This window comes from Podarcis pityusensis (genome assembly GCF_964106645.2).
Source record: "Podarcis pityusensis genome assembly, chromosome: 8".
In the NCBI taxonomy this organism is placed as follows: domain Eukaryota; kingdom Metazoa; phylum Chordata; class Lepidosauria; order Squamata; family Lacertidae; genus Podarcis; species Podarcis pityusensis.
Genome location: NC_138033.1, coordinates 84,446,079 through 84,468,048, shown reverse-complemented (window position 1 = coordinate 84,468,048; position 21,970 = coordinate 84,446,079). Strand labels below are relative to the sequence as shown.

The following is a 21,970-nucleotide window of genomic DNA, read 5'->3' as shown; positions in this document are numbered from 1 at the left end:
CCCAGCTCCTCTCCCCCTACTGGTTCCCTCTTCAGCTGCTGAGTCTCTCCCAACCTGTGTGAGCCCTTTCACTTCCCTTCCTTCCGATGGCAGTTCCCTGACATCCACCTCCCCTCCAGGGCCCCCTTCATCCCCTCTCGCCCCCTCCTCTACGGGCGGTGAGGAGGCAAAACCCCGGAATGAACTTCCTTCATCTTCCGATGTCCCGAACACTTCTCTCCACCTGTTGCGGTTCCTGGTCTCGAAGTACTCCTCCTCCTCAGAGTCCATCTCCCCTTCCCCTTCCGATTCCGAGAATCCTTCCAACTCCTCCTCCTCATCGGTGGTCCCAAAGTATTCCCTCCGGAACCTCTCCACAGGCTGAGGTTTCCTTGGGAACCTTTGATGGAACGTTTCTATCAATACCTCGTCATTGATATCTTCTGCCATTACCCAAGTGTTTTCTGACTCCGGTTCTCCTTCCCACGCTACCAAATACTCCACCTGATCCCCCTTCCATCTGGCGTCGAGGATTTCTGCCACATGGCTGCTGCATTCCCTTTCTTCTATGACCGGTCCCCGAGTGGCCATCCCTTCTCGTCCCCCCTCATACGGTGACAGTAACGACCTGTGAAATACTGGGTGCAGTTTCATGTGGTTGGGTAACCGGAGCCTGAAAGCCACTGGGTTGACCTGTTGAATGACCTCAAAGGGACCCAATCTCCTGGGTCTTAATTTCTTACAACCTCCTTTGAACGGCAACCCTTGGGTTGACAGCCACACCCTATCTCCCACCCTTATGGTTTCACCTTCCCTTCGGTTCTTGTCTGCCTGCCTCTTGTATTCTTCCTTCGCCCTTTCTAAGTTGAGTTGGAGCTGACGATGGATTGCTTCCATTTCTTCTACAAAATGCTCGGCTGCCGGGACACCCCATCTCTCCCCTTCTCCCCCTGGGAAAGCCCTGGGATGACACCCATAATTAGCCAAGAAGGGGCTCATCCCTGTGGACACATTCTCGGCATTGTTGTAGGCAAATTCCGCCAGCGCCAACTTTTCTACCCAGTCATTCTCTCTGTCATTGACATAACACCTCAGGTATTGCTGGAGGACCCCGTTTGCTCTTTCCGCCTGCCCGTTGGTTTCAGGGTGCCGGGCAGTCGAAAAGTTGACCTCCACCTGCAGTAAGCTCATGAGCTTCCTCCAGAACCTGGAAGTAAATTGTTTTCCTCGGTCTGAGACCACCCTCAATGGCACCCCGTGCAACCTAAAAATGTGTTCTACAAATAACTTCGCTGTCTCTTCCGCCGTGACTGCATGCGAGCAGGCTACAAAGTGGCACATCTTTGTTAGTAGGTCTACCACCACCATGATGGCTGTTTTCCCCTTGGACTTCGGCAGATCAGTCATAAAATCTATCGACACTGCCTCCCAAGGTCGTTCTGGGGTTGGTAAGGGTTCTAATAGCCCCGCCGGTGCCCGCCTCTCCCCTTTGGCTCGCTGGCATTGCTCACACCCTCTTACATACTCCCGTACATCTTCCCTCACCTTAGGCCACCAAAATTCCCTGGTGACCAACCACATGGTTTTGTGTTGTCCAAAATGCCCCGCCGTGGGGCTGTCGTGCAACTGCTTGAGTACCCTCCCCCTTAAGTCTCCTTCAGGGATATACAGTGCCCCTTTGTAATACAAAGCTCCATTTCTTTCCTCGAAACCCCCTGGTTCCTCTCCCTCACCCCTAAGACCTCTGAGCTTATTCTGGGCGTATTCATCATTCTCTGTTTCCTCTACCAGTTCTCTTTGTCCCACCAATGCCGCCCCACACACCCAGCGGTCCTCTGGAATGACATGTCTCTCTTCGGGTGCTCCCTCCTCCTCCAAATATTCAGGTTTGCGTGAGAGAGCGTCCGCCCTAATGTTCTCTGGGCCTGGCACGTAACAAATCTCAAAGTTAAATTTGGAGAACTCCTGGGCCCATCTCACTTGCCGTTGGTTGAGCACTCGTGCCGTCCTCCAATACTCTAGGTTCTTGTGGTCAGTGCACACTTGCACCTTATGTTGTGCGCCAATTAGCAGGTGCCTCCATCTCCGGAACGCCTCATGAATGGCTAGTAGTTCTCGGTCATACACCGTGTAGTTCCTCTCGGATTTGTTCAGCTTTCGCGAAAAAAAGGCACACGGTCTCCACTCTGACTCCTCCTTCCCTGGCTGCAGAAGCACCGCCCCAATCGCTCTGTCTGATGCGTCAGTTTCCACTCTCATCGGTTTTTGTAAATCCACATGCAGGAGTTGTTGTTCCGAGGCGAAGGCCCTTTTTAGTTCCTCAAATGCTCGCTCCGCCTCCTCAGTCCAAACGAACTTCTTCTTACTGCTGAGACAGTCCGTAATGGGCGCCGTCAGGTGGGCAAAGTTTCGGATGAACTTACGATAGAAGTTCCCAAATCCTAGGAACCTCTGCACATCCTTCCTTGTTTTGGGTGTTTTCCATTCCAGCACCGCCTGGACCTTGCCGGGATCCATGGCCAATCCCTTGTCTGACAGGCGATACCCCAGGAATTCCACCTCCTTGGTATGAAACTGACACTTCTCCAGTTTCACCCACAGCTGGTTGGCTTGCAGCCTGCTCAACACTTCTCTGACGTCTCTCACATGCTGCTCCTCATTCTCAGAATACACCAACACGTCGTCTAAGAAGGCCACACAATTCTTGTAAAGCAAAGGCCCCAGGACGTGGTTCATAAACGATTGAAAGCACGCGGAGCCTCCTTGTAGGCCGAAGGGCATAACTAAATATTCAAATGCCCCCAAAGGGGTGAACATGGTGGTTTTCCATTCATCCCCCTTCCTTATTCGTATCAGGTTGTACGCCCCCCTTAGGTCCAGTTTAGTAAAAATCTTTCCCTTCCTGACCCTTGTCAAAATGTCGTCAATCCTGGGCATAGGGAAAGCCACTGGTTCTGACACTGCATTTAAGGCCCTGAAGTCACACACAAGCCTCGGCTTGTTCGTGTTTTTTTTATCCACAAAAAACACTGGGCTGCCCCCCACCGCCCTGGACTCTCTGATGAACCCTCTCTTCAGGTTCTTGTCAATGAACTCTCTTAGCTCCTGCATCTCTCTGTCTGACATGGCGTACAGCTTGCCTACAGGGAGCTGTGCCCCAGGGAGTAAATTGATTTGACAGTCAAAGGGTCTATGCGGGGGTAATTGGTCAGCTTCCCTTTCGCTGAAGACGTCGCGGAGATCTGCGTATTGTCGTGGTACCTTCACGTTCTCCGTTACTTCAGTCCCTGCTAGGGTGGCTTGCGCCCCTGCCAAACCCTTTCCCTCTTTGCAGTGTTCTAAGCAATGTGCTGAACCAAAAGAAACCACTCTCTGATGCCAGCCCACCAGCGGATCATGTAACGCTAGCCAGCTCATCCCCAATATAATGGGAGCTCCTCCCAAGGTGGCCACATTAAACGCTATCAGTTCGGTGTGCCTTGCCACCTTCATTATCATTGGGACGGTCTGCAAGCTGACTTCTCCTCCCAACAGCTCCCTGCCATCGATCGTGGTCACCTGCAGGGGGTTGCTTAAAGGGATCGTCTGTATCTGGTGTTCAGCTGCAAACTCTTTGCTCATGAAATTGCAGGAGCTGCCTGAGTCCAACAGCGCCTTTATCTTTAGAGGGTGTCCGTTTGGCAGCTCTAGCGCCACTTCTATCACTAGGGCGGGTTTAGGAGGTTCTGGCGTGGGCACTTTCACTGCTCTTTGGCCTGACTGCTGTGCCCCGACGGTGGCAGCCAGGCGTTGGCTTTTACTTGCTTCGGTATTTCTTCCTCTCTTCCCTCCACAGCTCCTACCATCCCTTGCCATTCCTTCCTCTGGGGGCAGACTCTGGCAAAGTGACCTGGCTGTTGGCAGAGATAGCATTTCCGGGCGCCTTTTCCCTCCTTCTTTCCCCCCTCACTGGGCTTTGAAACTGCGCGCGCGCGCGCTGTTCCGATTTCCATCGGCTCTGCCGGCGGGAAAGTTGGCTCTGGAATGTCTGGAATGCGGAACTCCTTCCAACGTTCCCCCTTCCCTTCCCGCCTCTCCAATGCTCTCGCCTCCTGGCGCGCTCCTATGGTCAGCGCTGATTTGGTCAGCTGGTCCATAGACTCCGCCCTGGGCGCCCGGGAAAGTTCGTCTTTCACAGCCGAAGAAAGCCCTTCTTCAAAAAGCATTTGAATGGGTTCCGCCGATAGATCCCACCCCAATTTATGGATCAACATGGTGAATTCAGTCCAGTACTCACGGACAGATCGGCTCCCCTGTTTGCAAGCCATTAACTGTCTGCGGACCACTCCCTGTTCAATATCGCTGGAAAACATCAGATCCATGGCGCGAAAGAACTTCATCGTGTCCTTTAGGACGTCACTATTCGCTGCCATCAGGGGTCTAACCCAGTCTCTCGCCCCCTTTTCAAGATGCCCAATCACGAAAGCCACTCTTGATTCCTCGTCAGGGAATTCATCAAACTGCAGATTGAGGGCATATTGCATCTCTGTCCGAAAGCCATGATAGTCTTTGGGCTCCCCCCCAAACTTCTGCACCAATCCTGGTACCTTTCTGACGAGCTGGGTGTCTTTCCCCTTTTTGTCTGCATCCTGAGCCCTCCTCTCCTCAAGCCTCGCCGTCTGCAGCGCTAGCTGGACCTCCAACACCCGGTACCTTTCTTCCAGGCTTGGACCCGCTCCAGCTCCTGCTTCTCCGGTTCCGGCTGGGTTGCTCATGATGCCTTCTCCTGCACAAGCTGCTCACGAAGACTGTCGGAATGCTGTGATGGGACGATGAGCTGCTTGTGTGTAAAATCCTAGTCCCTCAGAGTTTGGTCAAGTTTGCAAACCTCTGTCTGTAACGGAGCCCCTTAAACATGGCTCCGTCAGTCGCTGGCAGATTCCGACAGTGGTTGCTTTCGGAATCGCTTCCAACATAAAAGCTCCTTAACGGAAACACGTCTTCTGGACTCTCTGCGTGACAGTTTCCGGCGAGGAGTGGGTGTCCCTACAGGAGGTCCTGAAACCTCCCCACTGTTTTCGCTGGAAGTGTCTCTGAGCCATCCCTCCAGCTCCCTTTCCCTCAGCCCAGCTCCTCTCCCCCTACTGGTTCCCTCTTCAGCTGCTGAGTCTCTCCCAACCTGTGTGAGCCCTTTCACTTCCCTTCCTTCCGATGGCAGTTCCCTGACACTATCTGAAGAAGTGTGCTTGCACACGAAAGCTCATACCAAGAACTAACTTAGTTGGTCTTAAAGGTGCTACTGGAAGGATTTTTTTATTTTAACTTCTCCCTGTAACTGTGGGAAGCATCAGACAAATTTCTTTCTTTCAATGCTTTCATAACCCAGCCTTCTTCATCAGTACAGTACCAGGGTGGGGTTCAACATAAAATAGTGATTAAAAAAAGGTTAGTGAAACCAACAAAACATTGTTAGAAACAATGGCAAACGAAATAACTGCAAACTGCTTAACAGCAAAGACTAAAACAACCAGTCATTGAACACCTAAAAAGCCTAAGGGAACAGATATGTCTTTACTTGTTGTCAAAAATGACGTGGTGTCAGCACTGAATGTACTTATAGAGGAAGGGCACTCCACAAATAGAGTGCTACCTTGTAGGATGCTCCACCACCCCAGGCAACCTTCTCTTAACAGTGTGATGTGAAGAAGAGCCGCTGTGCAAGTAAACAGGGTGTGTTTTATACATAAGAGGATTCACTGAGGTAGTTTGCATGCCACGCTAAGCCAAACCATGGCTGGGCATGAATGCATTAGTGTGTGACTACTTGGAGGAAAACTAGTCCTGCTCCACTCCCTCTCCTGCTCCTCCTGCACTACCTTAAGCTAAGCCAGAGGTTGGCTATGCATTATGTCTGGATTCTGACCCACCCCCTGGGTGCATGGGTCGGGGTCATGAGTTGTCTCACTGCAAGCAAAGCAGAAGCAGTAAGCCAAGGGCAACCTTGGCTGCAGCTCATGGTTTCTCTGGAGTGAGCCTGGTTTCTCTGGAGCCTGGGTTGGGATGTAATGCAAGCATGACATAGCTCCTGGTAGTGTGGCTATCAAGAGGATCGGGGGAAAGGAAGTGGCTACCAGTTTACCTCTTGAGCACCTGCATGCTTGCACATTCATGTGTAGTGGTGGTTTGGTTCAGTATTAGTTAAGAATTGGGCCACTCTAATTCACTGACAGAGTACATCACTGAAATTCTTATAACAAACTTGACATGTTTACTAAAACATTAGCAGTGTAGTCAGAAGAATTCACATTCATTTCAGTGGGGCTTACGGTACTTCCAGGCAAACTGGTACAGGATCAAAGCTTAAATTTATTAATCATTTATTAGCCTTTTTTCTAAATCCTCATGTCAGTAACAAATTTTATTAAAAAGATTCATAGCTGTTTACCCTAATTTTGCTGTTAGAACAAAATACATATGTAGAAGTAACTGATTAGTGAATTTGTAATTAAGTTCTGACGTCCCCAATTTTAATATAATTGAAAAATAGTAATGCCATCTTGCCTGCTAAAAGAGATCCATGTCGCCTGAAGCTTGATACCTCCACATTTATAAACTTTGAACCTGTGAACCAGATTGCCTTGCCTGCTGTGTATTCTGTTTTGGGGAGCTAACAACTGTGTTACCAAGCAACTCATGAGACATGATTCTTATACTAACTTTGGTGAAGAATATTCAGTATGGTAGTAGCACATATTTTATAGTGATCAAGTGTAAAAAAACAACAACACTCATTTGTTTGGGTAAAAAAATGTATGTATTGTCAGAGTTGGTACTCTAAGTCAGGGTTTCCCAAACATGGGTCTCTGGTTGTTGTTTTTTTTCTTATCATTTGTTTTATTGGTAAAAGGAAGTTATAGCTCATTATAATAATTAGTTGGTCACAAATTGCGACTTGCATTTCTGCAAACTTGGTCCAATAAAATAATTTTGTGTTGATTTAGTTCAGCTTTCCCCAACCTGCTACCTTCTAGATATTTTAGACTACAATGCCTAGCACTCCATCACTATACAGCTATGCTTGCTGGCAAAAACTGATGGGAGGGCACCTGGTTGGGGAAGATGGATTTAGTTGTGGAGTGAAGGCTATTCTTGAAAACCATTTTCTAGTGTGCCAGCAAGTTCACTTACAGTTATGTTGGCCCTGCAGTAGTGAAATAGCACTTCTTTTTGACACTGTACCTTGAACATGGCAGAACATGAATGGGAAGGGGGACAGAAGTGTTATGCCTGCTGTTAGGATTAATATAATTGGTCAGCTAATTGCTAGGATTGTGGCAAGGCTCACAATTATCTTGCACAGCAGATTGCTTTATTAGAACCATAACAAAATCAATAATGAAATCTGATTTTTGTTTTGTTCTTTTAAATGTTTCTGATAGGCACTTGCAAATCCGGAGTCTCTTGAACTTGCTTAAATGTTAGGTTTTGCCCTGCCCTGCTTTAAATTTTTCTCCTTTTTCTCAATTTCCTTAGCAGTTTCTCATATCTGTTCATACATGTGGTAAGAGGTGCCATTAACCTGTGGGATTCAAAAGTTGTTCATAATCCTTTTGTTCCAAACACAGTGATTGCATTAACAATGTCCACATTCAACTTGGAGCATTCTTATCCAATCCATAGTTGTAGCAAGCAGTTTTTTCCTAGAACTTCCTGCTATAGTAATTATGAGTAGGCTTAGGTAAAGGTAAAGGTACCCCTGACCATTAAGTCCAGTCATGGACGACTCTGGGGTTGCGGCGCTCATCTCGCTTTCCTGCCGAGGGAGCCCGCGTTTGTCCGCAGACAGCTTCCAGGTCATGTGGCCAGCATGACTAAGCCACTTCTAGTGAACCAGAGCAGCACACGGAAATGCTGTTTACCTTCCCGCTGGAGCGGTACCTATTGATCTACTTGCACTTTTGACGTGCTTTCAAACTGCTAGGTTGGCAGGAGCAGGGACTGAGCAACAGGAGCTCACCCCGTCACAGGGATTTGAACTGCTGACCTTCTGATCGGCAAGCCCTAGGCTCTGTGGTTTAGACCACAGCACCACCCGCTTCCCATATGAGTAGGCTTAAGTGCAAATAACTGAAGCAAATTGCCCCCCTGAGTGAGTGCCCCAGGTGAGAGATGGAGTGGTTTCTGACTGGAATGGTTGGATTGATCTCTTTTATTTATTTCTCTACATTCTACTATTATGATTAGAGGTGGGTTAACAGCAGTACAGTGGCACCTCAGGTTACAGATACTTCAGGTTACAGACTCCGCAAACCCAGAAATAGTACCTCGGGTTAAGAACTTTGCTTCAGGATGAGAACAGAAATCACGCAGCGGCAGCAGGAGGTCCCATTAGCTAAAGTGGTGCTTCAGGTTAAGAACAGTTTGAGGTTAAGAATGGACCTCCAGAACGAATTAAGTTCTTAACCAGAGGTACCACTGTATGTGTCTGGGTCAGCGACGGAGGAGGGGAATGAGGCTGCCATCTCTGTGGTACTGGGCAGGGGGTGGTTTGAAGCTGGGCAAAGTTATGCAGAGACAACGAGGAGGGCTAGTTATATCACAGCCCTTGCTCTCTGTCTGCCGTATTTCAGAATCTAAGGATACTGGTTAGCCAACCCCATCCTCCTGGTCTGATGGTGTTGCTATTAAATGTCAGGTCTGATTTGATTATGGGTGAAGGGGGTGGCTTGGTGTGCGTAACAGAGACTTAGGTGGGTGAGTTGGGCGGCCATATGGTCACCTGGTACAACACCACTCTGGGGCGGGAGGGCGGAGTTATAATTGTCCATAAAATGCTATCTCCCTTGCCAGGAAATTGCTCCGATTTGGACATTGCCTTCTCCTTCCTCAGTTGACTCCATTGTGTTAAATTATACATTGTATGCCTCTTAGGGTAGAGACCCATCCTGAAATACTTTGGAAAGCACCATTCTTTGTGAATGTGCCATACAGTACAAACAAACTAAGTGGTTATTATCAATGGTATGATTTATATCTGGAGTAGGGCATATTTATCTCATGCTCTGTGGAATGTGCTGTTTTCTGGCTTTGCATTATCTCTCTTGATGAGATCAAACCTTTTATCTTGGCAACAGAGCCAGCTATCTCATCTTTTCCTGCAGCATGAAACAGATGACCTTGTTTGCTGTAAAAATGTCCACTCTTCTGGTTCCGATTAGCTCTGTAGACTCTGATCATGCACAGGAGCTGAGCAGGACTGCACTCCCACAGTCACAGGGAATTGGAGCTATGGTACAGTTCAGCACATGATTGGAGCCTAGAAAACCAGCTCTTTGTGTGATTTGAGACTCTGCATGGGAAGTCTTTAAGCTGCGAATACTCAAAGTACCCTGCAATTCACTACCTGAAATATACTCCCCTGGGTGCCATTCCTCCTCCTTCAGAGTTATCAGAGTTAGTCTGGAATATCCACAAATAAGACATAACCTGTAATGGATTCTCTCAAAACATTCTGATTCTCTTTTCCCTCTCCTTTTGTACTAGTGCATAAGGTTCAGCATTACCCTGAAGCTAAAACTTGACATGTGGTTGCAAATGAAGAATTCCCAATCCAGTGTTTTGTTTTTAAGGTGCAACGAAGGGACCACTGGTGAGGCAGGTTTGCAGGGAAGGGCAGGAAGGAGGACGTCCTTCCCCTGCCCTGCCCTGCCCTTTCCTCTAGTCAACCTGAAAGCCCAACCTTGCAGATTTGGGTTAAACAGCCACTGACTGCCATTTCTCCCCCAGAAAAGCACCCTGCCCCCTCCTTTTTATTTCTGTTTGCTACTGAATGTCTAGTGGAGCCCTGAAGCCTGCTTCACAAATATTTAAGATGTGCACATAGAAAAGAACATGTGATTATGTCATGGGTAGGCAAACTAAGGCCCGGGGCCCGGATCTGGCCCAATCGCCTTCTAAATCCAGCCCGCAGGCAGTCCGGGAATCAGCGTGTTTTTACATGAGTAGAATGTGTGCTTTTATTTAAAATGCATCTCTGGGTTATTTGTGGGGCATAGGAATTCATTCATTCCCCCCCCCCCAAAAATATAGTCTGGCCCCCCACAAGGTCTGAGGGACAGTGGACTGGCCCCCTGCTGAAAAAGTTTGCTGACCCCTGGTATGTGATGAGCACATAGCTGGGAAACCCAGCCAGATGGGCGGGATATAAATAATAAAATTAATTATTATTGCCATATATACATAGCTCCGTGCCCGCATTCACTTAACAAGAAACCCAGAATTGCTAATGCCTAACGTAAGGAGCAGTCCTGATAGACTTGTAAGAGGTAGTCTGCTATTGACTGCTGGTGGGTATGTCCTTTCCAGCACGTTCTTGAGCAGTTCTTGAAGGGTTGCTATATCCCCAGGCATCCATGGTAACCCTTATCCTCTCTGCTCTGTCCTGAAGCACTTGCTTCCTTTCTCCACCCTTCATCAAAGTAACTTCCCTTTCAGCTTGACCTCTGCACACAGAAATGACATGCCAGCAGTTTTGCTGTGTCACTCTATATTGCAATGGGCATAAGCGGAGCTCTTCTGATTCAGGCCAAAACTCCCATCTTGTCCAGCATCTTGCTTCTTACAGGGATCATTCATAGCCATTGAGAAAACCCACAAGCAGGGCTTCATTCATTGCTGCTCCCCAGCAATACAGAGGTGTCATTTAAGCATCTGTTCTCCTATATCTCCTTTTTAAGAATATGTTTTTCTTGAGTAACAAAGGTACATAACACGTCTCTGTTTAATAATAGTTTAGTCCTTCATACAGGTCTGTTATGTGAGACATTATTGTTATAGGCAATATGGCATGGGGGGAGTGAAGTGGGGAGAGAGAGGGGAGGAAATAGAGTGGGGGACACAGAGTAAACTTTCATTCTTTGGCATAGTATATGAGCAGAGCTTTGGTGTCAGCATCACGTGAGTACGTATCTTATTTTTGCTGGTGAAGGGAGAGGCTAGAGGGCCCAGGACATTTGGTTGGTTGCAGTGTGGTGGGTGTGCTGCTGGGTTAAACCAGCCATATCAATTCACATGCTGTTAGGGGAGGTTGGTCTTTATCCTGTTGGCCTATATATGCAATAAAGGGGAACCACACCGGGTGAAAGCATTCTTTGTTTTCCCCCATGCTAATTTCAGTTTGTTAGTTAGCTTTTCGAATATGACGGTTTCCCATACAGTTTGGTACCAGTGGCCCATGTTCACTCATGATAGGTCCCTCCAGTGTTTGGTTATGACACTCCTAACTTCTGAGACCAACTAAGTTAGTTCTTGGTATAAGCTTTCGTGTGCATGCACACTTCTTCAGATACAAGTGTGCATGCACACGAAAGCTTATACCAAGAACTAACTTAGTTGGTCTTTAAGGTGCTACAGGAAAGAATTTTTTACTTCGACTATGGCAGACCAACACGGCTACCCATCTGTAACTCTAACTTCTGAGAGTAAGTGGCTTATGAGTTATTTATCATGGGAGTGTGCATTGTTGTCTTGGAAGATATTTTGTAGAGCCAGTTCTGGAGTTGCAGATTTATTATAAGACTGCTATCCAAAGGGATTGAATTTGGAGGCAATTGCACCACATATGGAGGTATGTACCTATGGTGGTGCAGCCTCTCCAACAACTAGATGAAGTTCCTGGGTGTATCATTGCCAGTTTCTGTGGTATTAGGTACCACCTGTACATTTGTTTCAAAATGAGTTCCCTCTTCTTGGCTGAGGGATTTGAAGGGCAATTTAGTCCATAGTTTTGACCATTGGGTTGAGTTTATTTTGTATATTGTGTCGTATTCCCATTGCAGTAAGGAGTGTAGTGTCTTGGAGTAGTGCTTTGTATATTGCTGATACCGTCCCTTTGCTGTGTCCCTCTGTTGATAGTAGGAGTTTTTCAAAGTTAGACAAGGGCCTAGTGGCAGTTGCCTTTGTTGCTGGGTTGTTTAAGAAGGCATGTAGTTGTTGGGTCAGTCAGGGTATTTGGGTGTTCCCTACTTTGTCTTGTATTTCTTGTATCAGTATGGGGTTGCCATTTTGTAGGTGGTGTAGACCTTTGGCTTGCCAAAGCTTTATTTGAAAGCTTTGGGATGCATGGTGGAACAGTGGGTGGTAAACTGGGCGATTAGAGGGGGACAGGGCTGGGACAGTATTCCTATTTTTTCTTTCCATGCTTTAAGCATGGTCTGTGTGGATCTGTTTTGTGTTGTGAAGGTTTAGAAATGGGTACAATGAGGTGAGGGTATTTCTGATTATATCTAATTCTATGTACACCCATTCTTTCGTTTCATCTTCTAAAATGAATATTGGGAATTCTCCATCCTCCTTCTGAGGTGGGGAAATGCAGGAATTTGGAATTTATTCATGGCTTTCTGTGTGAGAAGATAAATGAATATAGTCTTTTTCTGCCACTTGGGTCTAGAGTTGGGTCTAATCACCTTTTAAAGGTGTCTTTAAAAGGAGGTTAGAGCACCAGGCAGCGAAAGCACAAGAGGCAGCAGCACCCTGCTTGCCCCACTGCTTCTGCAGCCAGAACAGCCCCCCCCCCCAGTGGGAGGGTGATGTTCCATCATATGGCATTGCCGCTCATCTTCTCTGCCCCAGGGCAGAGCACCCTGGCTTTTGCTGGCAGTGAAAGTGAGGGTGGGGCGGGGCGGGGTAGGGAGAGACACATTCCCGTTTTACGAGATGTCCCGGTTATGGCATAAGCTTTCCTGTAGAACAAACAACTTCATCAGTTGCATTTTTCATGAAAAGCTAGTATTGTAAATGACAGTTTCACAGATCACATTCCAAATTACTCATTTCTTGTATGACGAAGTAATGTCTCCAGGCTATGAAGAATCTTATGAGCCTGTATAATTTATTGAACAGAAACAATGGGGTGTCTAGGCGAATTTCAGACATCCCTTTCCTGAGGGGCAATTAGTTTAAGTGGAGAACTACAAGAATGGTCAGGAGACTTGCTTGAATCTCACAGTTGTGAGCTCACAGGCAGCATTTGACAGGCCATGCTCTTTCAGCCTCAGCCCCTCCCCATCTATAATAGGGCATATAAAATTAACCTACATTACAGGGTTATTGTAAGGATTGAAGCAATATAATTCACATGAAACACTTTCGGGTGTGCAGAGTGCTATATAAATTGGAACAGATGTTTCCTTGTTCGTTTAATACTTTTATATACCCAGAGGAGCTCCGGGTAGCAAACAACAAGGGATAAAGCAACAAAGCAATGAAAACATATTGAAAATATCTTTAAAACAATACTGCATCTCTCTGTCATTGTTCCATTGATTAACATTTTCACCCTTTGTTCCATATACCCTTCAATCCCTTTGATAAATGCTATCCCAAAGTCCATAATTTCCATAATTCTCTTCATAAATACCCAAGGGACATTGTCGAACACCTTCTCAGCATCCAAAAATATTAAGATAGCTTCTTTTTCATTCTTTTTAATGAAAACTTTCCATGAAAAATATAACAATGGAATATTTTCCACCCTGTATCACCCTGACGTGTTTTTTTTTTTTTAAATGCAACTTTAGTGAACAAATCCAGGCATTCACTCTGTAAAAGAAATTAAAACATGCACCATCCATGGTCCAGTTTGGATTATTGTTTGAGCCTTCCCAAGCCATAGTTTATGAAATAATAAATAAACGTTGAAGCTGAGTTCTCCTTCCCTGGTTCATTTTCCTGGTTTATTAACTGACATTAAAACACAGCCCCCGTGTTCAGATGCAACATGTAATTCTGGCCTAATGCACAGATTTGTGGTGAAGCCAGTGCATAACGGCAAGAAGGGATGGGTTTGGAATTACTGCTGTCTATGCCAGGCCAATGTGAAAGGAGTTGCTATTCAGGTTAGCTATACCACTGAAGAGCAGTAAACTTGTTCTTGACGGATAGTTCTGTGGAGTTGTTGTTCAGAAGAACCTGGCAAATGATTCCACAAAAGTTATTTGCCTACACAAAATGTTTACTTGCCCACTTGCCCAAACATATTTGTCTTAATGATGGCAGTCACCTTAGTTCACTTTAAAAGGGATTAGACAAATTCATAGAAGGTAAGACTATCAATAGCTACTGGTCATAATGGCTGTATCCTACCACCGGGGCAACAGCAGTGAGAGAAGGCTACTGTGCTTATGTCCTCCTTGTGGGCTTCCCATTGGAGCCCATTGGACCTGGCTGGCCACCACAGAAAGCAAAATGCTAGACAAGATGGGCTCCCAGACTTTTATGTTTAATTGATGTCTATAAGGGTGGAGGAAGGCATGAGGAAAGTTTTCCTATATGATCTTGTAGAAACACTTTGCCTGCCCTGGGTAAGGTCAGCTGAGTGGTTATCTACAAGCCCTGTTGTGAAAGACCAGGATGGAAATCCACATTTTAGAGCTGTGGGCTCTGGCATTGTGGCTTTTCATCTGAAGCCAAACCATTGAACATAGTTGCTGGAGGCGTTGTAAAGGGACTGCTTAAGGCTAAACAAACACTGAGTCAAGTGTTAGAAGAAACCAGTGAAATTGGATGTCGGTACGTGTGCATATGTGTAGAACACAGCTGCTTAGCCCAAAGAAGAAGAAAATGTTGGAAATGAATAAATAAGGAAACAATTCCTGCATTACAGGGGGTTGAGCTAGATGACCCTTGGGGTGCCTTCCAACTCTACAATTCTATATTTAAAAAATGCACTTGCAAGTTAGGAAATATCACCTCTGTCTTTGCATACTGAAATGATGTATATTGTGGGGTCTTGTTTTAAGATTAATGAGAGGTCTTGGTGATTTATCAAATGTCTTACCTGAGCATTGTGATCAGTATATCATTATTTTTAATTATTAAGGAAATAACTAGTGGTATTGTGTAGTGGTTGGAGCGTTGGACTTGGACTGGGGAGCCCTGACTTCAAATACTCCCTCAGCCTTAAAACCTGACTGGTCCAGAGATACTATCACTCAGCATCAGCTGCCTTGTATGGCTGCTATGAGGATGAAACGGAGAGGGTGAAATGGAGAGGGAGGAACCAAGTGTGCTACTTTGAGGTCCTTAGAGGAAGGGTAGGATATAAATGTAACAAAGGTATAAAAAAAGAAACATGGAAGGCAAAATGTATTCCCTTCCAATAGAGCTGCCTTGCCATTAGTTGCTTTCCCATACTCTGGCCAGGTTCTCAAGATGCCCTGCAAGTACACGGCAGTGAGCTGATGTGAGCACTTTTTGTGCGCCGATATATCACTTGCAGTGCTGTACTAAATCCAATGCAAATCATGTTTATATAGTCCCAAATTTGTGGTGAGTGGATATTATTTTTGGGTGTTTGGGGGCAGAAGGAGCAAGTTCTGAAATGCTGATTATTTGCATATTCATATCTTTCCTAACATTAGAAAGAAAATCCTTTACAAGGATGCCATTCTTCTGAAATCAGCAATTAAATCTGCATGGCTTGTAATTTGCATTAATTATGGTGTAGGTCCTGTATAATTGCACACTCAAGGAGAATATGGAATCCACAGTGAATTAAATTCATCTGGAAACATTGATATGGGGAGACATGAGCTCTAATTATCTTGGTGTATTTTACCCATCCAAATGAATTATGAACACTGGACTTTGTTCAAGAACTAAAATATGTGTACAATAAGACTAAAATCTCCCACATCCTTTTTAAGAGTATAGCTATGATTCTCAGGTGGCTAACATCACTGGAGTAGAGGACAGTAGTTTGAGGGTTGCATTTTTATATAGTTTCTTTAAAATGTTAATACTTTTTTGTGTGTGTATTCTTTCTCCTTGTGTTCTGGATTTCATATTGCTATCTGTCTTCTAAGTGAGTTTATGCTGTAAGAGTTGTGTAAACTAACACACTAAAAGAAGTTTTATAAAAAAAGTTTTTTCTCTTTGCAGAAACAATGTAACTGTAAGTTTTGTCCTGTACTTTTTGTGGAACTGCCCCACCTTTGGTGAGAGGTGAAATCCTCAAATCAATTTTTGTTAAAAAAACCCTAACTCTTTCACCTCTATATCTTTCATACCCCAAACACATGAAATGATTGAAAGGTGTTATATATACAGTAGTGTGTGTTGGAAAACTTGTCAGAAGAGGAGAGATGCTTGCTTCCTCATATGTCCTTTGTGAGAATGAATTTGGGAGTGTTTCTGTGGGGTATTTGCACTAATATTTACAAAGTATATTTGTACCAGAAAGATACTTCTGGTTTTTAAATAATTATATTTATTTTTTAAAAATATTAAATGCAAATAGTTAGTGAGATATTTATCTTGTGAACTGCCCTGTGATCTTTCGATGCAAGGAAGTATATGTTAAATAAAATAAAATAGTAAGAGAACAGATCTTTCTGTGAGTGATGGAAGTGTGTTTGCTTCTCAATTCTGATGGCCACTTTGTGTGTGTGTTGTGTGTGTGTGTGTCCTGTGTACTTGCCTGCCTGCCTTCCAGTAGCTTAATGGGCACTACAAGTGGAAGCTAGATGGCGCTCTTGATTTGTGTTTTTTTGCATCGAAATGTCCGGGTTTGAGCATTTATTTTTTTTAGAGAGCAATTGCAAGTTAAGGTTGTGGGTGTTTTGTGAGGGGAAAACTGTATTCTGTGCTGTCTTTTTCTATTACCACAATAGCCTGAATTATGAATTGTCTACAAACCATATTAGTGCTTCCGAACTATATGCCATAAATGATTATTTATGAAATTATAACCAAATGGAATTGTACAAGCAAAGAGGCTACACTATCAGCCTTTTTAAAAGACCCCTCAGGCACACAGCACAGTCATGTGTTTTGTCCATTTGTTATATTTATGAATCTCAAGCAAAGCTAATACTTAGATCTTGTCCCTTCAAGGAGTTGAGAGGCTCAGCCCCATGTTTGCCTGCCTGCCTGCTTGTATCAATCTTCCTCACACCAAGCTGATTGCACTGAAAGATACTGGGTTCCCCAAGGTCACTTAGTAAAGCTAAAACCTGGTATTTCCCCATACTCTTAAGAACATAACAAGAGCCTGATGGATCCGGCCAATGGCCCATCTAGTCCAGCATCCTGTTCTCACAGTGGCCAACCAGATGCCCATGGGAAGACCGCTCCTGCAGTTTCCAGTAACTGGACTTCAGAAACATTCTGCCCCCGACTGTGGCGGCAGAACACACCCATAGTGGCGAGTAGGGATTATGGAAAGGCTAGCAGAATTATCTGATGTGCTACTTTTTCTTCTGCACATAGAGTATTTATCTTCATACATTGCTTCTCCATATTTAACCACCACTACTGAGAAGACCAGGGACGCGGGTGGTGCTGTGGGTTAACCACAGAGCCTAGGGCTTGACGATTGGAAGGTCAGCGGTTTGAATCCCAGTGATGGGGGGAGCTCCTGTTGCTCAGTCCCTGCTCCTGCCAACCTGGCAGTTCAATAGCATGCAGTGCAAGTAGATAAATAGGTACCACCCCGGCGGGAAGGTAAACAGTGATTTCCGTGCGCTCCTGTGGTTCGCCAGAAGCAGCTTAGTCATGCTGGCCACATGACCCAGAAGCTGTACGCCGGCTCCCTCGGCCAGTAAAGCGAGATGAGCGCCGCAACCCCAGAGTCGTCCGCGACTGGACCTAATGATCAGGGGTCCCTTTACCTTACTGAGAAGACCAAATACAAACTCATTGACTTGTATGATAATATTGGAGAGAATGCCTTTGTCTGATCCACCCAGAAAATTAGTAGCCATTGATAGCCTTGTTCTCCATGGATCCTCTTTTAAAGCCATCCCCTGCCTCTTGTGGGAGTAAGTGCCATAGTATAAAGGTGTGTTGTATGAAGAAGTATTTTCTTTTAATGGTATTGAATCTTCCAATATTCAGCTACATTGGAGGTCCATGAATTCTAGTGTTATGAGAGAGGGAAAAACAGCTTTTCTCTATTTACTTTCTCCATGTCATGCAGCATAATTTTTTAAGCTTTTATGATGTCACCTCTTAGTCACCTTTTCTCTAAACTAAAAAGTCCCAAACTTTGATCTTTGTGATTAACCTTTCCCAACAATACAATACCCTTTTTTAGGTGAGGCAACCAGAACTGCACACAATTTTCCAGTTATCTACAGTAATCTTATGTCATAACTTTATTTTATATTTATATATTTTACATAAATATATAGTTATTATACTTGATGTTACTAAATGAGATTAGTTATTAAGTTGCTTGCTGATAAATATTCTACAGCCTTTTAAATGTGTCTGTGGGAAGGGGGATTATTGTTTTGCTGTTTTGTTTTACTTATTTACTTGTTTTTATGCTCTATTTTATTCTGTGAACTGCCCTGAGATGTTATGGTGAAGGGTGGTATAATAATAATAATAATAATAATAATAATAATAATAATAATGATGGAGAATTTCCTGAAATGAGTGGGGAAACAGTTGGGTGCATGCAAAGGTTTCCCCACATCTGTGACTTTACCTTTCTCTAATAGCATTTTGGAGCAGATTCTTTAGCACAGCTTGTAACTTGAGCAAACTTTTGCCACTGTGGCAGAAAATTGCATCCCAGCTTATGGCAGATGAGGCATAATTGCAAAAGTCGGTGCTTATGCTTTTGTTGTGGCCAAATTGCGCCACATGTTTTTTGCAATATCATGATAGATTGTTAGAACGATGTCTTATGGAACTTGATGACTAATTTTTTTCTCATGACCTATATTTTCAACAGTAAACTTCATGGATTGCTCTACATATCTGTAACTGATAATAGAAGTGGGTGAACCAGAATAATTTGTCAGGGTGACAATAGTTTTTCAGAACTGGGCATCCAGATTTTAAAGGACTTGGTTTCACACCTTCAAGGGGCTTTGCATACATATTTCACAGTATGTAGAACAACTGATGATTACAGATGCAGTCTGCATTTTCCTTTTTAAGCTTGGTTTGCAGAAGCCAAGTACAGTTTAAAGGGATTGCTACTGTAATATTTACTCAAGGTTTCTAGTTATGTCAGAGGCATGTAGTAACACCGTGTGGCCATGTGGTGTGTCTTGGTATTTTTTAACAGTTGTGTAATGTATAAGCGCTTACTCTGATAGGATAAAGTACAGTTATACAATATATGGAATATAAATCCTTCTGCATGATGCTTGTGGTGCTAGTATGATCACTACAGCTGGCAGCTGCTGGTAGGAAACAGGCAAAACTGTTCCACAGAGACTTTGCTATCTGCCCTGGTGTCTTGAGGTAAGATAGTCATTAACCGGCTGAAAGTTGTAGCTAATGTAAGAGAAGTTCAGCTAGAGAATTTATATGGGTTATATGCTGAAGTTTTGGTCTTGAAAATATTGCCACTTGAAAATTTGAATTTTCATAACTTGGAAGTTTCTCCCCTCTACAAGTTATGAAAATCCAAATTATCAAGAAGTTAGAAGTGTCAGTGTATTTCTGTGTCCTGAGATAAATGAATCCAGACTAAATCTTAAAACTATTTTAAGTGTATTGTTAATGTTTTAAGTGTATTGTCAATAGGGGTGGGGTTACATAGTGTCTGGCTTGATTTGAAACTTGACATGGCCATGAACTGACTAAATGGCCTTAGGCAAAAACTACACTGTCATAGAATCATAGAATTGTAAAGTTGGAAGGGACCCCAAGGGTCATCTAGTCCAACCCTCAACTAAAGCACCCATGACAGATGGCCACCCAACAATTGCTTAAAATCCTCCAATAAAGGGAGTCCACCCCTTCTGAGAGAGTCTGTTTCACTGTCAAACAGCTCTTACTGTCAGACAGTTCTTCCTGATGTTTAGTCGGTATCTTCTTTCCTATAGCTTGAAACCATTAGTTTGAGCCCTACCCTCCAGAGGTTGCCCCATCTTCTGTGTGGCAACCCTTTAGATATCTGAAGAGGGCTATCATATCTCCTCTCAGTCTCCTCTCTTCCAGGCTAAACATTCCCAACTCCCTCAACCATTCCTTGTAAGACTTGGTTCCCAGACTGTTGACCATCTTGCTTGTCATCCTCTGCACATCTTCCAGCTTGTCGATATCTAGCATTAGCTATCTAATTTGCATCTTGGGGGCAATAATATGAATCAAAGTTTACAAGATAATGTATGTAAAATGCTTTGAACACACTAAAGTGGAATGTCTGTTTCTGATGAGGAAAATGTAGTTTAGAATAAAGCCTTCAGTTTTGGAGATTTGGTGGGTGCAAAGAGAAATAGATAAAACTTTGTAAAAATAGTCTTTCTATGCCACAGTCCTCTCTACCTATAGAAAGGAATGTCTACATATTAGTTTTCTTGAGAAATAACCAGTCACATAAATCATTATGTATTTTGTATCTTTATTGCTTGGCTTGAGAGGCTAATTGAAGTGCTTTGTTCAGGAGAAAACAGCTGCTTAAAACCCCCACAGCCGCTTCGTTATTTTTTGTGATCCAGACAAAACAGTGGCAGTATGTATGAACATCAAGCAAGAACAATTCCTTTCACTTTTCAGGAGATGATGTAACAATTAGAGCAGGGATTTAAATTTAAAATATGCATTTTCATTCTGAATGGACATTTTTTCTGTCACAAACTGAAGGCAGGGCATTGCTCAAGCACAGCTATTTTCAGAAAGCATGGTTGGATATGCTTAAACTGTTGGTATTGTGAATGCCAGCGCTGTGTGTGTGTGAGAGAGAGAGAGAGCTTGAGAGAGAGAGCTTGCTCCGTGTACAGCATGGTGCTGCACTAGCAACAGTCACCACCACAGTCAAAGTGAACATTGGGATTCGATGGAGACAAAGCAGATACATTCCCCAGTGCAAGGTATTTGACCCTGAGTGCCACCTCTACCTAACAGCACAAACTTAGAACCATAACATTTTGGGCTGACCATCTTCTGATCATACGTGGACTTTAAAGTAATCAGAAGAGGCCCTTTTAAATGTATGTGTCCTGCCCCCATCTGGGGCATGGCTGATAGGAACACACAGAAAGGCTTTTTTTGGGTTGGTGCACAAAGTTGGTAGAAATTCCTACTCGAGAGTTCCATGCTGACCCCTTGATTTCCTTGAAGCTTGAATTTGTTTTATTCTGGGTTGTTGTATTTGATGTTTTAACGTGTTGTAAACCACTTTGAGTTTTTTTTTTTTAAATATAAAGTAGTATAGAAATGAAAATCATCATCATCATCAATTGGGGGGGGGGGCGCCTAGACATTCCATTGTGGTGACCATAACCTAAGTTTAAGGTGGCATTTGGCAATTAGCTTATATATCTGAGTTTCCAACACTGGTTGTAGCCAGTATGGCCAGTGGTCAGGGATGGTGGCTATTATAATCCAAAACATATGGAAGGCATCAGTTCAGGAAAGATGAACTAAACACTCTCTGCACTTTTGTTAGTGTGTGTGTGTGTATACGTGTGTGTACGTGTGTGTACAGTGGTACAACAGTTTAAGAACAGCCCTGTTTACGAACTATTCGGTTTATGAACTCTGCAAAACTGGAAGTAGTGTCCCAGTTTGTGAACTGTACTTCGGTCTAAGAATGGAATCTGCATGGTGGAAGGGCACTGGCGGTGGGAGGCCTCATTAGGGAAAGCACGCCTCGGTTTAAGAACGGTTTCGGTGTAAGAACGGACTTCGAGAACGGATTCAGTTCATAAACTGAGGTACCACTGCATATACATATATATACACAATGGTACCTTGGTTCAGGAACAGCTTAGTTGTCGAACAAATTGGCTCCCAAATGCTTCAAACCTGGAAGTAAGTGTTCCAGTTTGCGAATGTTTTTTGGAAGCCGAACGTCTGATGTGGCTTCCGCTTGAGTGCAGCCAATCAGAAGCTGTGCCTTGCTTTTCAAGCGGTTGTGGGAGTCGAATAGACTCCCAGAACGGATTAAGTTCGAGAACCAAGATACCACTGTACATGAATTGTGATATAGATGCAGTGTGCTGTGCATATAATGAAAATAGATGGTGATGATGAGTTTAAAAAGCAA

The 21,970-nt window shown here is 44.3% G+C and overlaps 1 protein-coding gene across 9 annotated transcripts in view; it reads left to right on the top strand.

The window, feature by feature from the left end:
• Positions 1-21,970, top strand: part of SLC23A2 (solute carrier family 23 member 2) — an 83,315-nt gene that overhangs the window by 8,838 nt on the left and 52,507 nt on the right. Inside the window, exon 1 of one of the 9 annotated variants that reach the window (XM_081017399.1) lies at positions 18,076-18,094. The exons of 7 other annotated variants lie outside the window; for them this stretch is intronic. The gene's annotated coding sequence lies outside the window, so the exon portion shown is untranslated. Of the gene's footprint in view, positions 1-18,075; positions 18,095-19,112; positions 19,219-21,970 lie in introns of those variants that run through there. One more of the 9 variants, XM_081017396.1, reaches the window with a different exon arrangement.